The sequence below is a fragment of the Nansenia antarctica genome (genome assembly GCF_963989245.1).
Source record: "Nansenia antarctica genome assembly, chromosome: 8".
Lineage (NCBI taxonomy): Eukaryota > Metazoa > Chordata > Actinopteri > Argentiniformes > Microstomatidae > Nansenia > Nansenia antarctica.
The window spans coordinates 19,799,464-19,818,566 of record NC_137678.1 but is presented as its reverse complement, the minus strand read 5'-3'; the positions used below and the strand labels follow the sequence as shown (position 1 = coordinate 19,818,566).

At 44.7% G+C, this 19,103-nt stretch overlaps 1 protein-coding gene across 1 annotated transcript in view; it reads left to right on the top strand.

The window, feature by feature from the left end:
• LOC308164000 (transcriptional regulator Myc-like) overlaps nucleotides 1-19,103 on the top strand; it is a gene marked incomplete at both ends in the record, with an annotated part of 137,214 nt that overhangs the window by 88,471 nt on the left and 29,640 nt on the right. The window lies entirely within an intron of this gene.

Below are 19,103 nucleotides of genomic sequence, written 5' to 3'. Positions count from 1 at the left end.
TTCGTGGACGAGGAATGAACTGAAAAAGTGAGCTTTACGTGTTATACATAACTGAACAATGTTGAGTTATGCACTAACGTTTGATTTAGTGGTATCAGACTGTTTCTTTTACTACGTGTTTACTGAAATAAAGTTTGAATGTTTGACTGAATTGAATTAATGAACATCTCATCCCTCTGTCTCCATGTCATTGTAGAACACCCATGCCTTTGGAATGTGAAGCTTGAGGTCTACAAAGACAAAGAAAAGTTCCCCTCCACGTTTGGGAGAAGAGTGAACAAAGCTGGGAGATATTGTTAATATTGTTAATATGTTATTGTTAATATTGTTATGTCTCCATGTCATTGTAGAACACCCATGCCTTTGGAATGTGAAGCTTGAGGTCTACAAAGACAAAGAAACGTTCCCCTCCACGTTTGGGAGAAGAGTGAACTTGTTATATTGTTTGGGAGATATGTGTGGTGGCCTGGGAAAACCCGTCGGATGTCGCTGGCGTTCGTTCGTGGCAAAGAGCAAAAATAGATGGAAATCGCGATTTTGATATTATGTGGTATTCTAGTACTTTGAACTCCATACTACATTATGGTGAATAAACATTTTAAGAAAACAAAAGAGAAAGTACTTATTTTTATGTTTTTGTGGTGGGTAGTTTGCTAGAGAAACAAGGTTCTCATTTCCTCATTCTCAGTTAAGCAACGCACGCACACATGAGCGAAAGGAGAGACGATACTTCCACCTGTGTTATTGCCAGTTTACTGATGCTCACAATATAAGCATAAAGTAATAACATCTTAACTAGAAGACACACAAAATTGGATCTGTCCCTCGCATACCGACGAGGCGAGCAGACTAACACCGCATCACAAGCAGACAAACGAGACCGGCCGATCTGCATAGGCTCCTCCCCCGACCCAGAGGAGAAAGGGGGAGAAATCACCTTTCACTTTTTTTGACATGCTACATTAAAATGCTCATAACTTTTTAAAATAAAGGGCTATCTCAGTCATTCAATCAGTTATGAATAGCTGAGAACTTCTAATTTATGGAAATATTAACAAATGAAAATGTCAAAATGCCACCATGTGAAGGGTTTTCCCAGGCCACCACACATATTGTTAATATTGTTAATATGTTATTGTTAATATTGTTAATATTGTTAATATGCACATTAACGTTTGAACAACGTTTGAACGTTGAACAACGTTTAAGAACGCTTAATAAAGTTTGACTTTATTTGACTGTTTTGTTGACATTCCCTTTAGCACAGCTCCATCTAGTGGATGCATAACGCAACCCCAGTCAAAAAAAAAAAAACGACAGTGCGCCTTATAATCCGGTGCGCCTTATAATCCGGTGCGCCTTGTATATGAAAACAATTCTAAAATAGGCCATTCATTGAAGGTGCGCCTTATAATCCGGTGCGCCTTATAGTGCGGAAAATACGGTAGATTAGATTAAACTTAATTGTCATCGGAAAGTACAAGTACTATACAACAAAATGCAGTTTAGCATCCAACCAAAAGTGCAAATAGTGATATAAGGGCATGATATAAATAGAACAAGAATGCTAGTCATGGGTAACTATGCAATATACAGTATGTGCAGAGGTAGTATTGTTATACAGTTATAAGATATGTACAGTGAGGTAGCTTATGTACAGTATCTAATGTGCAGAAGTATAAAAGAAGCTATATCAGGAGACATGTGCAATATACAGTATGTTCAAAAGTAGTAATGTAAACATCAGTAGCGCAAAGGTTATAGAGTGATCACTAGATATTATGGATGCCCTGCTCGATCGGCTAGCAATCGGAATTGGACGATAATCAGTAAAAATATGAGATTGGGGAAATCCAGTGATGCTTTCTAGTCACCAATCATGACAACCGATCAATGACGCAAACAACTTGAGCAAATTCATTGAAACATGCTCATTAACCTAAACAAGCCACTCTCTCATTATTGTTAAACTAAAATATGTCAGCAATGTCTGGTGATATGTGTTCATAACCTTAGGACTCCAGTTCCCAGTATGCACCAGAAGAGTTGAGCATGTGCAGAAGTTGCAGATACGCGAATGTTATCTGTGTTGGAGTGCCACTTGCTTTAGAGCCAAGGCCTCTGAACAGAGCCACAAGCCGTAGTGGTTGAAATCTTTCCCTATGAAATGGGACAACCCTTCAAGACCCTGATACGTCATCAGTAGTGTCATAGAAAAGCATTGACGCTCGGTTTTACACTATTAACCTAACTAAGTCATCAAATAAAAAATAACAATGCTTCATTATCAGACCATGACAGAATAGGTGATCTGTAGGCTATCAACCTGCGCTCCTACCTTGCCAGTCTGCACTGACATAGGACAACAGTGCAACAACTTTGCGGCTGAACTTAAAGGAAAATTTCAGGCATCATCTGCCATCAACAGGGGGAATGCAACATGAAGTATGTCAAAATGCGCCAGTATCATGCACAGATCAGCCTTAAAACATGTAACGTTAGATAGATAACATTAGACACGGAGCGCAGATTTATTTTTATGGCGTTACGAAATCCGATGTGACAGGAACGCTGGAGAAACAGCCGCTGTTAGTCAGAACATGATATAACCCATCAATAATATTACATAATAACAACTGCTTGGATTAGATTGCGTGTTTTGGTTTTGGTCATATGCCATCAAAGAGGAGAAATGCGACATGAAGTCATAACGCGTGACTATCATTCACAAATCAGCCTAATGTTTGATAGATAACTTTACATCAAATCCATCACCCGCTGTCAAACGCCACATGTAAGATTTTTTTATTTTTTTTTAAACAGGATTGTACATCTCAGAAATGTGAATCGCGCTCCGATGACATGGTGTATTTCTATGGGGAGGCTGTGCCTGGCGCTTCTATTGGACTGGGACGCCGGGACGCTCATACAATCTCTGCGTTTGTTACAGAGGAACAGGGTGACAAACGCACAGATATGAGTGCTCCAGTGTTTTGCTTTTGGTAGTCTAATGGAAGTGCCCAGGTAACAGTTTAGCTATTATTGTCCTCTACTGCTGAGCACCAAAACCCTCAGATCTTAAACTTGGCTGAACGCACTGGACTTTGGAACGGTGTATTTCTATGTTAAGCATAGGCACAGCACATCGGCATAATAGCATTTTTTTTTATGCTTGTTATAAAAAAAGGTCTACAATGCATTGAATGACATTAAACTAAGATAATGAGATGATTATCATAATCTTTCTAATCTTTATTAACAAGTAATCACAGAGTAAAAAGTAATGACTAATGAATTGTCTTCCGCATTGCCTAGAGCGAAATCAGATTTCTGTAGATGATTCGCAATGCATCCTGGGAGGTAGGGTTATGGCTCCGAAATCGAACGTGGTCCCGAAAAATCTCCAAACTGAGCCGTGGATAGCCCTCCCCCTAGCCCCCGATTAAAACATGAAACGGAGCAGGAGGGGTGAAAGAGTCATAGGGGTGAATTGGGATCAGGCCTTACTGTGCATCACGTAGCAGAGCATGGCGAGTTTGAAAAGCTGACCGCAGAAAAGGAGAAGAAAAAGGCAGAGAAAGTGTACAGACACAACTCGACCAGCCTAGCAAAAGGTTTGTGGAGATTTTTTAAAAGACTCTTAAAACATTTAGGCCTAGGCCTCGCTTTATCGGATGCTCTAAATCAGCGGTTCTCAACAGGGGGGTCGCGGCCCACTAGAAAGCCCTAGAGAGGTGCCAGGGGGGCTATGAGGTGGCTGCGAATGTTTCCTGATATTTATTTTTAAATAATAGCGATGGAAACAACTATTAAACGAAACAAATGTTCAACCTATCTAGTGCTTCATGTGAATAAAATAATGATCTAATAAGAATAACAAATCGATCAAAACGTCTTCCTCTGAAGATATAACCACCATGCTTCACGCACCTGCACGTTCACGTTGCGTTTGATTTGATTAAATCTCACCAACTGTGCGTGTTATAGGGGTGGGACAAATTATCGCTACGGCAATTATCGTATCGTGGCCTCTTGCGATACGATTATCAATTCACGTGGCAAAATATCGGGGTTTCTGGCGGCAGCTTAACCAATAAGTGTAGTGTGCAAGTTTTTTTTTTGTGTTGTCTCTTATCCACACGCGTCGTATTCCCTCACCCTGCGTCTGATCCTGATGTTATAGAAGCAGCGTAGCAGCCGGGTAAAAGCGAGGTAATAATAATAATTCATTAAATTTATATAGCGCTTTTCCGAGGCTCAAAGACGCTGACAATATAGGGGATATGGGAAACACAAAAACAACAAGTAACATGGAACACAGAGTCAGCGAACGGGGAGGGGGGGGTGGTGGGGACGGGGGAGGTGGTTAGGGGTAGGGGGGGCTGTATGCATATCAGGGGGGTGGCAGGGTTAGGGGAGATGGGTAGGGGTAGGGGAGGTTGTATGGGTGTCAAGGGGAGGGGGGGGCGGGGGCGCCGGGATGGGGGAGATGGCTAGGGGTAGGGGAGGCTGTAGGCATGGGAGAACAGGTAGGTTTTGAGGTGGGATTTAAAAGTGAGAAGTGAGGGTGAGTCTCTGAGTGGTTGGGGGAGAGAGTTCCAGAGGCGGGGTGCAGCTCGTGAAAAGGCACGGTGACCGAAGCCTTTGAGTTTTGAGGGTGGAACAGTGAGGGGAACAATGGATGAGGATCGGAGGGTACGGGTAGGGCGGTGGGGGAGAAGGAGGTCAGTCAGGTAAGGGGGGCCAGGCTATGGAGGGCTTTGTATGTGAGGATGAGGATTTTGAATTGGATGCGTTCTTTGATGGGGAGCCAGTGGAGAGAGTGGAGGACAGGAGTGATGTGGTCACGGGAGCGGGTGTTTGAAAGGAGGCGTGCAGCAGAGTTTTGGACCATCTGGAGTCTATGGAGGGAGCGGGAGGTGATGCCGGTGAGTAGGGAGTTGCAGTAGTCAAGGCGGGAGGAGATGAAGGCGTGGATGAGGGATTCAGCAGCGGACGGGGAGAGGCAGTGTCTGATTTTTGCTATATTGCGGAGGTGGAAGTAGGAGGTCTTGACGATGGAGCTGACGTGGGGATCAAATGAGAGGGTGGGGTCCAGGATGAAGCCGAGGTTGCGAGCCAGGGGGGAGGGGGTGATGGTGGTGTCATCGATGGTGAGTGTGATGGGTCCGGTTTTATTGAGGGTGGATTTGGTGCCGATGAGGATGACTTCGGTCTTTTCACTGTTGAGTTTGAGGAAGTTGTGTGTGAGCCAGGTTTTTATTGCTGAAATGCAGTTTTCGATGTGAGTGAGGGGTGGGTTCTGGGTGGAGTTTGTGGTGATGTAGATCTGGGTGTCATCGGCGTAGCAGTGGAAGTCCAGGTTGAATTGGCGGATGATGTGACCGAGGGGGAGTGTGTAGCAGAGGAAGAGCAGGGGGCCGAGGACTGAGCCTTGTGGGACCCCCTGTGTGACAGAGGAGGAGGAGGAGGTGTGACCGGAGAGGGAGATGAACTGATGTCTGTTGGTGAGGTAGGAGGTGAGCCAGTCCAGGGCGGTGCCCTCAACACCCAGTTGGCGCAGCCTTTGAAGGAGGATGGAGTGGGACACTGTGTCGAAGGCTGCGCTCAGGTCTAGTAGAACTAGGATGTTGAGGGCACCTGAGTCAGCGGAGGTGAGGAGATCGTTGATGACTTTGACCAGGGCTGTTTCAGTGCTGTGATGTGGGCGGAAGCCAGATTGAAGGGGTTCGTATAGTTTGTTGGATTGGAGGTGGGAGTGAAGTTGGGCAGCGCCAGCGCGCTCTAGGGTTTTGGAGAAGAATGGTAGGTTGGAGATGGGGCGGTAGTTGGAGAGGTTGGCTGGGTCAAGAGTGGGCTTTTTGAGAATGGGGGTGACAGCGGCAAGTTTGTAGCTTGAGGGAACGTGGCCTTGGGATAGGGACTGATTGAAGAGGGCAGTGAGGTGGGGGATGGGGGGCAGGGAGGCAGGCCTTGGTCAGGGTGGTAGGGAGGGGGTCGAGGGAGCAGGTGGTTGTTTTGGAGGCGGTGATGATAGTAGTGATGAGGGAGGAGTCAACAGGGGAGAAAGTAGTGAGAGGAGTAGGGGGAGGGTAATCAGGAGAGGGGAAGATGACAGCAGGGGGGGCGGGGGTGGTGGAGTTGGAGATGGAGGCAGTCAGTGAGGTAAAGCGGGACGCAGGCCTGTCTAGGGCTGCGTTCGTAAATTTGCTCTGAGAGCGCCGGTGGGCACACTGGGATCAACGTCATAAAGGGACCAAGTAATTTGATTGGACAAGGGGCATTCCATGACTGCTGATCAGATTGCCATAGCGAATATAAGAACACAGCCGAGGGCTAAACCACTCGCAGACTGTTTTTTTTTTTTCATAACACGAAACTTAGAAAGTTTTAAAGTACCCACTCGATATAATAAACAACAGTTTAACGATCACTAAAAACGTATAATTTGTGGATTGGATTCACTGTTCTTGTTTGCCGTAGGCTACTGGTAAGGGAGACTTTTTTGTATACTTTCGTTTTGGGACGTGATCGTGTTTCTGGCTGTGTGATCATCTAATTATGTGTAGTTATGGGTTTCTAGCATGTCAATGTTCTATCAGCATGTTGTGACGTTATAAAAATATCAAGAAGATGAATGGCTGACCCCGCTGTGTGCTTGTCTGGGCTGGAGAACCACAGCCAGAACCCAGGGACTCTGTGGACATGGGTTCAGGCATGGTAGCTGGGCTGTGAGGTGGATCTGTGTAGTAAACAAAGGAAGAGGCACACATAGTGGAGAGTTAATTTCACAAGCATAGAAATGACCGAACAGAAGATATGCACTACTATGAATTGCTATGGTAAAGCAGAAGAAACAGAAACGGTGGTCTGGTTTTTTAAGAAGAATGAGAAATCAAAGTATGGGGTTAGCTTACCAAAAGGGTACACCTTACGGTCAGTGCCTGGGCCAGCTCCATCTGACCCTAACCCTATCACTGCCTGGGTCAGTCTGACCCTAACCCTATCACTGCCTGGGTCAGTCTGACCCTAACCCCATCACTGCCTGGGTTAGCTCCATCTGACCCTAACTCTATCACTGCCTGGGTCAGTCTGACCCTAAACCTATCACTGCCTGGGTCAGTCTGACCCTAACCCTATCACTGCCTGGGTCAGTCTGACCCTAACCCTATCACTGCCTGGGTTAGCTCCATCTGACCCTAACTCTATCACTGCCTGGGTCAGTATGACCCTAACCCTATCACTGCCTGGGTTAGCTCCATCTGACCCTAACTCTATCACTGCCTGGGTCAGTCTGACCCTGACCATATCACTGCCTGGGGAGCTCCATCTGACCCTAACCCTATCACTGCCTGGGTCAGTCTGACCCTGACCATATCACTGCCTGGGGAGCTCCATCTGACCCTAACCCTATCACTGCCTGGGTCAGTCTGACCCTAACCCTATCACTGCCTGGGTCAGTCTGACCCTAACCCTATCACTGCCTGGGGAGCTCCATCTGACCTCCCTTGAGTGGCGTGACCTGGCGGTGGTGTTTCCTCTACATGCATTTATTGGTGGCGGGCCGCCACGATGGCATTCAGTTGACGACGTGACACAAGGGCTCCTGATTGGTCTAAATGTGAACTGTGGTATTATTGTTATTGTGTACAGGCCACCGTAGTGACATCCGGGGGGTATTCCATCAACATCGCTAAAGGGAAAATCCAGGTTTAGTCTGATAAATCTCGCGAGAGTTCTTACAAATATCCAGGCATATTCTGATAGGTCTCGCGAGAGTTATCAAAAATAAGCCCGGATTTTCCTTTAGCGACGTTGATGGAATACCCCCCAGGTCAGGTGGGCAGGTTACGACGAGACAACAAGAGACCGGTATTGTAGAGCTTACAGAGCGAGTTAAAATAAAGACACTTACATTGAAATACAGAAGGACTCACGTGTATGTTTAATAGAATAACACGACATGGTGTCAGAAGTCCTGTAAGTGAGTGTTAAGAGTTAGATCGGCCGACAAGTGTCATTTGAGCTCGTGACGGTGAGAAGGGAGAAGAAAAGATGGATGCTAATGCTAACGCGGGAGCAGCTGCAGTCCAGAGAACGGCGCCAGTTTCAAGTGCTACGTTAGCAGACTTTGCAAGTCAAAAAACGATTCTTATGTGCCGTCACTTTAGCAACGACACAGTATTGTCAAGGGGAAAAGAAGGGGAGACGATTTTTTTATTGACAACGGAATTACATGCTGGAAAAACATGCAGCTAAAATTCAGGGAACATTTGGACAATAAGAGACACACGGGAGAAGTACGGGAAAACAGGGCTCATGTGGGTCTCATCAAAGGTAAGAGTTTGTTTTCTTTAACTCAGCTGATACTCAGCTGTTTACCGAATGCTCCATCTGACTGTGATTTTACTTCTGTAATGTGGTGGGTTGACATAATTCACGCACGGAACTATAGGTTGAGACTATTGTTCCGTCCGTAGTACCCAAGTTGTTTAGACTGTTCTATTTACTGCTTGAGTGTGTTGTTGACAATCGTTCATGTCCTTCATTAAACGTTTAGCTTTGTCATTTGTACGCCGCCTACGACTACCATCTCTCTGCACTACAGTAAACAGTTAATCAGTAACGTTAGCCGCTTTTGTGCTCATGTAGGCCTACTTTGTATTATATTATAGCTGATGATCTTTGTGTGTGTATGTGACTGTCAGTCACAAGTTTATATTCTGTATATTCATTTTTTCTTTTTTTGGGCCATCCTCTAGTTTTGGCTGTGATTAGGGGGAAAAAAAAATGGTCACGCCCACCCGCCACCATTGTAACAATTCCTGGAGGAAACACTGCTATATGATAGTTTGTTCAGGTTTTGTGGTAACAGAAACAAGACTGGTTTTCTAACAAAGAGTCCATGGGTTTTCCTGATGTGTGGATTACTGTAGCGGCATTGGCATTCTGTGTGTCCTTCACACATCTCTGGAAGCACCTGAACTTTATTGAGGTGATTACTTGTCCGCTAGCCTTACAGCGTACGCATGCGGACTCGTTCACACACATTTATCAACAGTGATTCACACCAATATTTCTCAATATTTTCTCAATAAAAACCATATAAAATGTAAAGGAAAGGAAGGAAATGGAGAGAACAATCTAACTATCACTTTCCACTCATCCTGACATTAGACAACTTCATAACATTAACTTACCATCCAACTCGCCATCTATCTCCTCCATATCCTCTACTCTTTCCTCCTCTTTCACCATCATGTCTTTCTCCACCACTTCTTCTGCTCCTTCCTCTTCTTTCACCATCACTTCTCCCTCCTCCTCTTTCACTACCACATTCTGTTCCAGTGTTTGACTGCAGTCCTCCAGCTTTACTGTCACCATCTCTGGACCCCGCTGTGTGCTTGTCTGGGCTGGAGAACCACAGCCAGAACCCAGGGACTCTGTGGACTTGTGTTCAGACATGGTAGTTGGGCTGTGAGGTGGATCTGTGTAGTAAACAAAGGTAGAGGCACAAACAGTGGAGAGTTAATTTCACAAACATACGGATTACCAAAAACCTAACAGAAGATATGCACTACTATGAATTGCTGTAGTAAAGCGTCTTCCACATTGACTGAACAGAAGAACAGAAAAGGTGGTCTGGTTTTCTAAGAAGAATGAGAAATAAAAGTATGGGGTTAGCTTACCAAACGGGTACACCTTACGATCAGTGCCTGGGTCAGCCCCATCTGACCCCAACCCTAACACTGCCTGGGTCAGTCTGACCCTAACCCTATCACTGCCTGGATTAGCTCCATCTGACCCTAACTCTATCACTGCCTGGGTCAGTCTGACCCTAACCCTATCACTGCCTGGGGAGCTCCATCTGACCCTAACCCTATCACTGCCTGGGTCAGTCTGACCCTAACCCTATCACTGCCTGGGGAGCTCCATCTGACCCTAACCCTATCACTGCCTGGGTGAGTCTGACCCTGACCATATCACTGCCAGGGGAGCTCCATCTGACCCTAACCCTATCACTGCCTGGGTCAGTCTGACCCTAACCCTATCACTGCCTGGGTCAGTCTGACCCTAACCCTATCACTGCCTGGGGAGCTCCATCTGACCTCCCTTGAGTGGCGTGACCTGGCGGTGGTCTACATCAGTGTTTCTCAACCCTCTCCTCGGGGCGCCCCAGCCGCACCATATATTTGATATGTTCCACCACCAGCTCACCTGATTCAACTAATCAAGTACAAAGCAATTATGGTTTGTTCTTGATTAGTTGAATCAGGTGTGCTGGTGGTGGAACAGATCAAATATGTGGAGCGGCTGGGGCGCCCCGAGGAGAGGGTTGAGAAACACTGGTCTACATGATAGTTTGTTCAGGTTTTGTGGTAACAGAAACAAGACTGGTTTTCTAACAAAGAGTCCATGGGTTTTCCTGATGTGTGGATTACTGTAGCGGCATTGGCATTCTGTGTGTCCTTCACACATCTCTGGAAGCACCTGAACTTTATTGAGGTGATTACTTGTCCGCTAGCCTTAGAGCGTACGCATGCGCACTCGTTCACACACATTTATCAACAGTGATTCACACCAATATTTCTCAATATTTTCTCAATAAAAACCATATAAAATGTAAAGGACAGGAAGGAAATGGAGAGAACTATCTAACTATCACGTTCCACTCATCCTGACATTAGACAACTTCATAACATTAACTTACCATCCAACTCGCCATCTATCTCCTCCACATCCTCTACTCTTTCCTCCTCTTTCACCATCATGTCTTTCTCCACCACTTCTTCTCCTCCTTCCTCTTCTTTCACCATCACTTCTCCCTCCTCCTCTTTCACTACCACATTCTGTTCCAGTGTTTGACTGCAGTCCTCCAGCTTTACTGCCACCATCTCTGGACCCCGCTGTGTGCTTGTCTGGGCTGGAGAACCACAGCCAGAACCCAGGGACTCTGTGGACTTGTGTTCAGACATGGTAGCTGGGCTGTGAGGTGGATCTGTGTAGTAAACAAAGGTAGAGGCACAAACAGTGGAGAGTTAATTTCACAAACATACAGATTACCAAAAACCTAACAGAAGATATGCTTTAGGGGTGGGCATCAATGATCGACGATCGATAATTGATCGATAAGGATCTTGGTCGATCACAAAATATTTTGCTCGATAATCATTAATAAATTGGTGTAATTTATAATTTATAATAATAATAATAATGGAAATTAGTTTGTCCACGTTATGTGTGAGAAATGAACTTTGCATTTGCCTTCGCATTGAATTTCGCAACGCAGTACGGCATGATGCAACAAGTTCCCGTACGTTAGTGTAACCTCCAGTAATTCCAGGTTCCCCTCAACAAAGAGGCACTGAGAGAGTCTTATAAAAAAGTTCAAGTTTATTACACAGTTGTAAAAAAAGGTTTGCAGAGCAAGCTCGGAAAATGGCGAAGCGAGCGAAACGAAGCTTGGTGTGGGAGCATTTTGATCTGAAAGGCGACGCCGTTTATTGCAAACACTGCGCAGTGACCTATAAATACAACACGACAACGACCCCGATGAAATACCACCTGCAAACCGTACACCCGACCCTGATTGCTCCTTCGCTACCTTATCAGCCCTCCATCATGTCTCATCTTATACGCGGGAGGTGTGATGCACAACGAGAAGAGAAAATAACGATGGCCATATGTAAATTAATTGAAACAGATATTCTGCCGCTCAGTTTTGTCGAGGGTAGAGGATTTCGTGCGCTGATGCAAATAGTCGAGCCAGCATATCCTATTCCATCGCGACGTTCCATAACCAGGCGCATAGAAATGCGCTACCAGGAGTCGAAGCAGCACCTGCTAAAGAAGCTAGCACTAGCTAGCGACATGGTCGCCATAACTACCGACTGCTGGACGGCACTCAATACAGAGAGTTACATAACGATCACTGCTCACTTCATCGGAGAAGACTGGCAAATTGGCTCAGCCGTCCTGGTCACTGAAAGTCTGCCCAGTCGCCACACAGCTGACGTCCTAGCTGAGAAGCTAAATTACTCTGTAGCCCAGTGGAACATCGAAGGCCGCGTTATTGCATGCGTCCACGACAACGCAGCAAATATAGTTGCTGCCAACAGACCCGGCCGAGTCAACTGGATTTCCATGGCATGCTTCGCCCTCACCCTCCAGCTAGCAATATATGATGGTTTTGCACTGTACTTGTATCGTGTCATCTCTGCCGCTGCCAAACTCGTGAGCCACTTCAACCACAGTACAGTGGCGACCAAAGCGCTCCAGAAGAAACAGGAGCAGATGGGCCTTCCAGCACATAAGCTACAATCGTGTAAAACCCGATGGAACAGCGTATGCGACATGTTCGACCGTCTCAAGGAGCAGCGATGGGCTGTTGCAGCTGTCCTGTCAGATCGCACGGTGACTAAGCTCCAGGACGCCAGGGTCCTGGAGCTGAAGGATGAGTATTGGCAACTGATGGAGGAAACGCAGCCCGTGCTGAAGGCCCTGGGGCCTCATTTATAAAGTGTTACTTACCTACGCTTTGCGTACCTACGCACCTTTGCAAAGCAAGAACATTTCCGTCACCAACATTCGGATTTATAAAACGGTGCGCACGCCAGTGGAATTTGCAAGTTCCACGCCTGCTTCCAATCAACTCTGTTGCACACGTGAAAGAGCGTCTTGTCCCACCCTTTTTGACGCCCATAGTTGCCTATAATAATAATAACTTTTTATTTCTATAGCACTTTTCCTGCAAACGTTGCATATAAATGGTCAGTCAAACGCCCGACAGAACGCAGAAAAAAAATACTTTTCACCCAATCAGTCAATTTCCGCGCAACGAACGTTCTCGCCAGACCATATATAACATGTTCCAGACTGCATCGACAACGGAATCAGTTTAAACGTGATTCGTCCTACTGTTTACCTTATTATTTATGATAATGTCATAACATCCAAGTATTGGTATAATATGTATAATAATTACAGATCCGATTGATGGTTATTTTGTCTTTCTGTCATTGTCAAATAATCGCACAACAGTTGTCTCCATCTCAACAAGCTGCTTGCTGATGGTCTTGTAGCCCATTCCAGCCTTGTGCAGGTCTACAATATTGTCCCTGACGTCCTTATACAACTTTTTGGTCTTGCCCATGATGGAGAGGTTAGAATCTGATTGATTGATTCTGTGACTTGCGTACGTACATGCGTATGTACATTTTCCCGCAAATCTGGGATTTATAAAAAAGGAACTTGGCGTGAAACTGTGCGCACCTCTAAGCACACTGGGACCCATGCGTACGCATAGAAACTGGAGAAATGAGCAACTGCGACTCCGCTGGCAGAAGGATGAAAGAGGAGAAACGCTTTGAAATGGATACCATTTCCACCGACATAAGAAATATTGCCTCTCACGTATTATGAAGGAGTGCACACAAAGGATACTTGCACACTGCACATATCTTATTCGTCCTTGTCCTGTACGAATCACACTATATACATATATCTTTACTGTACATATCATATTGATATTCATGCAAATATATTTACTTTTACATAAATATTCATTGCACGTAGCGCGAGGTTGACCACCGTCCGCATTGACTTCACAGTAATGTACGTCTTCATAAGGGTAACGTTCCCGATAAGTCCAATGATTGCAATATCCATACAGTGAAGAACATGAACAGGCCCACTGTAGACAATTGACTATCATCCCCAAGTAGGCCTACACCCCATCCCTAAGTATACGGACTACGAAAACTTTAAGCGCACAGATTACTGAACTATCTATTATTACTAGTTGCATCACTAGTGTATCCTGTCTTAGCTGTAATATTGTCACCTTTATCTTGTATTATGCCTATTGCCTTATGTCTTGTGCTGCCATGTCAGGAACCGAAGCCTACGAATTTTACTCTCTTAATGTAACGTAACAATAAACTTGAAACATGCTTGGCTTTTCTACAATGCAGGTTAGATGACGAACTGCATTTCCTTGTGACAACCTTGGTACTTGTCAATGACAATAAGATTGAATCTAATCTAAAAGAAAAAACATGATTTAACATAATAAATACAAAGGGAGATATGTTGTACAGTTTAATCGGGAATCATATTTAATTGAATCTGTAATTATTAAACAATACTTGAATGTTATGAAATGTATTATCATAAATAATAGGGTGAACACGTTGTCGATACAGTCTGGAACATAGATATTATAGAGTTTCATATTGTTATGTGTTCGTTAAGCGGAACTACTGCGCAGAAATTGAGTGGGTGAATTTTTTTTCGCCTTCTGTCGGGCATTTAACTGACCAATAATAGGCAAAGCATGGGTGTTAAAAACGGTGAGGCGAGACGCTCGTTCCCGTGCGCAACATTTAGGGTTGATTGGGATAAAGGGAAGCAGGTGTGGGAAGAGTGGCCCGCAAATTCCACTTGTGTGTGGAAGGCGTGCGGTGCGCCTTTTATAAATCAGAATCCAAATGTTCTTGCTTTGCGTACACACCGAAACTCTCTTCTCTCGTCTATATAATATCTATGTTCCAGACTGCTTCAACAACGGAGTCAGTTTAAACATGATTCGTCCTACTGTTCACCTTACTATTCATGATAATACATGTCATAACATCCAAGTATTGTTTAATAATTACAGATTAAGTAAGACAAGATACATTGGTGGTGCAATTAGTAATAATAGATAGCTCAGTAATAAAGTGTCTGTGCGCTTAAAATGTTCGTAGTCCGTATACATGGGGTGTGCTTGGGGTTGATAGTTATTGTCTACAGTGGGCTTGTTCATGTTCTTCAATGTATGGATATTGCGATCATTGGACTTATCGGGACGTTACCCACTGAGCACTCGGGAACAGTGAATCAGGAACGGTGCTCAACTTGTCCAGCCTTGCGCTATGTGCAATGAATATGAATATAAAAAGTTAATATATTTGCATGAATATCTATATGATAGGAACAAAGATATATGTAGGCTACATTGTGATGGGTACAGGACAAGGGAGAATAAGATATGTGCAGTGTGCACGTATATTCTTTGTGTGCACTCGCATAATATGTGAGGTAATATTTCAATTTATGTTGGTGGAAATTGTATCTATTTCAAAGCGTTTCTCCTGTTTCATCCTTCTGCCAGCGGAGTCGCAGTTGACATTTCTCCAGTTTCTATGCGTACGCATGGATCACAGTGTGCGTAGCCTAGAGGTGCGCACAGTTTTTATAAATACCAAAATTGCGGGAAAATTTGCTTACGTACGCAAGCTTTATAAATGAGGCCCCAGATCTCCTCCCTCCTTATATTCATATCAGATCTCCTCCCTCCCTATATTCATAACAGATCTCCTCCCACCCTAAATTCATATCAGATCTCCTCCCTCCCTATATTCATATCAGATCTCCTCACCCTATATTCCCTAAGGCCCCTAAGGTCAGCTGCTGCATGCTCCTGGAACAAACTCCCTGAAGAAATCAAACAGGCGCAAACCCTAAAAATATTTAAATCTAAGCTAAAAACCTTCATGTTTTGCAGCAGTTATGATTAAACACTTCTATCAATGTCTTTTATCCATGAACTGAACATGGCTGAAGCAGGTAGCACAGGTGTGCGGGGAGCACTCCTCGCACTTTTAACTTTCGTTTTTTTAAACTTTTTAGACACCGGGCCACATTCGATTACAAAGCTAGCCTATAACGGCAACTTTATGCAACTAAATGCACTACCGACGAAACATTTTGGATTCGGCAAACATGTTTTGCTGCAAGCGTTTGTCAACACCGCAGGCCACGAGCAAATCAAACGCAGCAGCACTGCCCAACACAAACGTCAAAGCGACAATCGTATTATCATCACAATCTACTTACTTTTGAGTGGAGATGTGCACCCCTGTCCTGGACCGATTACCGACGCCAGCAATGGAGACATCAAATGCAACAACTCTGCCTCTCAGGTATGTGATCACAACAGAGATTAGAAAATTCTTGAATGTATGCACCAACCTAATCTGATGCCAATCGTCTCCTGTCTGATTGGCTTGGATGGGCCGGAGGAGCGACATCAACTCGGGGACTCATCCATTGATCTCGGGGAACGGAGAAGTGAATTGGAGCGCAACACCAATGTCTCCCAGGATGGTCGGCTGAACGCGCGTCACCGGCTGGGATCCACTGCTGTCAGAGAACGGCGGCCTCGGCCGCGGAGAACCGCTGCACTGGGCGAGGGAGGCGTCGGTGGCCGGCTGGTCACCACCGAGGGAACGACTATTCACCCAGTCCATGACTCGAACTACTTCAATCGTCCAAACAACAAGGAAGCTGGTAAATCTGCGCAATACACGACTGACCCAATCCTGAAAAAATACCGTAACCTGGCTTTGAAAACACCGCAAACTGAAACTAAAAACTGTTAATCACTCTTTACTGATCTGGGACCCGCGACACAAACCGAGTGGTATTTTAGGAGGTCACATTAACATCCGCAGCCTTTCCCCAAAGGCTGAGCAAATACACCATCTTCTTACTAACTCTAACTTGGACTTCCTAGGCCTAAGTGAGACTTGGTTACATTGTAACTCTCCATCCGCTGTATTAAATGTCCCTGGGTACAACACGTTTAGACTAGACCGATTGGCTGACAGACATGGTGGTGTCATGATTTATATCAAAGACCATTTCAACTGTCAACTAATAAACTGGTCTTTCGAACATGACTTAGAATGCATCGGTCTGAATGTACAGCTTTCTCGGGAAATGTCTTTTGTGCTCATTGTTGTTTATCGCCCACCTTCTGCTAGCAAGGATTTTTACATTACATTCAAAAAGCTACTTCAAGAGTGTGACTCAAAAACAGAAGTGATTGTACTTGGTGACCTGAATTGTAACTGGCTAGACAAGTCAATTAGGAAACCCCTTAAGCAGCTCACAGACGGTCTGGAGTTTAAACAACTTCTAGATGGCCCAACTAGAATAACTGCATCCTCCCAGACACAGATAGACCTGATCTTCAGCAACAAGCCTGAAAGAGTAGTCAAGACATATAATTTCATTACTGGTCTTTCTGATCATAACCTGACACTACTGTCCAGAAAATTTACTAAGAATTGTTTTAAACATCCATTTAATCCAGTTGAGCAATTAAGGATCCCCCACAAGGAAATGGATAACTTTGAAAGAGCAGTGCAACAGATTGGTTGGAATAACATCCTCACTCGGATCTGGGAACAAATCCAAAATGTCATGGGAACCAACCACAGGCCTAGGAAACAGATACAGCTGAAACTGAATGACAACTTAACACAAGATCCAGCCCAAATAGCTGTAGCTTTTAACACATATTTCATTGACTCTGTAAAAGAGATCGCACATAATTTTCCTCAAATAACCAACAATAATGTTGAACTTGCTGAAACCAAGCCCTCTTTCAGCATTCAGCCCATCTCGGCACACAAAACCCAAGTCATAATTTCATCTCTCAAACTCTCAACAGCGAAGGATATCTATGGAATGGACACTACAATGCTGAAATCTCTGAAAGAACACCTAGTCCACCCCATTACACAAATTATCAACCAATCAATACTTGAGGAAACAGTCCCTAGTACCTGGAAAAGAGCTATTGTTTCTCCCATCTTCAAGTCAGGTGACCCCCAGGATGTTGGTAACTATAGGCCAATCAGTATTTTACCCATTATCTCCAAGGTCACTGAGAAGTGGGTTACAGAGCAGCTCGTTCACTTTTTAAGCAATAGCCCATTTCCCCTTCATCCAATGCAGTTTGGCTTTAGGACCCTACACTCTACAGAAACGGCCAACTGCTACTTCCTAGAAAAGGTCAAAGGTATGGTTGATAGAGGAGGTGTTGTAGGTGCTGTGTTTTTAGATCTCCGCAAAGCCTTCGACACAGTCAATCACCAGGTCAGGGTTTCCGTTAACCGGTAATTACCGGTCTTTGTCCGGTAAAATTTGTTGAAGTCCGACAAATTTAAATCTCTTCGGTCATAATGTCCGGTGAAAATAATTCCCTCTAAGCACAATTTGAATACAATTCGCTAAAGTTCATTCTGATTCCTTCTATTTTTAAAAAGACGAATATATAGGCTATGTATTTCTTTTATTATTATATGATTATATGATTTGACGCCGGCATGATGATGACTCCTAATGTGTAGGCTAGCCTATGCGAAACAGCGGCGGCAGGGTTGCCAGATGGGATTGACAATACAGCCTAACTAACCAGTCTATTACCGCTAAACCCAGTAGCCCATTCGGCGATAACCCGGCCCATCTGGCAACCCTGCCAACCCGGCCACCATAATAATACGCAAACGTTGCAGCTCAAAGTGCACCATAGCGAGCGATTAAATTAATGTAAACATGGCAAGACAAAGTAAGCTTAACAATTACTTCATGAAACCAAGCAACAATGAGTCTGAGGAGAAGTCTGGCTCTAAAGAGATGGAGGTAGTGGCTCCTCCAGTCAGAAAGTCTTGAGGGTTCAGAGTTCAATGGAAAGAAACTTTCCCCTGGCTGCGTTTAGATGGGGAAGGAAACATTTTCTGCTCACCGTGCAAAACATCGGGGAGGAATAACGGATTCACGAGAGGAGCATAATATAGCATATAGCGAATATGAGAATGTCTCACTGATCACAGTCGGTGCAGTGAGCACATATCGGTGGTCAGTTTGAGGCAACAGCAAACCGCTATGCAAGGCCACTGTGAGCAGGCTAATGAAACGGCTAACAATAAGCTGCACTCTCAGCTACAAGTTGCATTTCACATGGCAAAAAATGGCATCGCATGTCATCAGTATGTGGGACTGACTGAGCTACTGAAAGCAGTTAAGGCTCCAGATTTTGTCTTGAGTGAGGGCATTTACCGCCACAGCGACTCCGTTGATGACATGGAAAGGGCACTGGAAGACATTGTGATGGATCAGCTGGATGAAAAGCTAAAGGGGAGTGACTTCATTGGAATTATCATTGATGAGACAGTAAATATCACCGTGGACAAGAAGCTGATTATATACGTGAAGTTGGAAATAAAAGGAAGAGTTGAGACATGTTTTCTGGGCAATTATGATGTGCACTC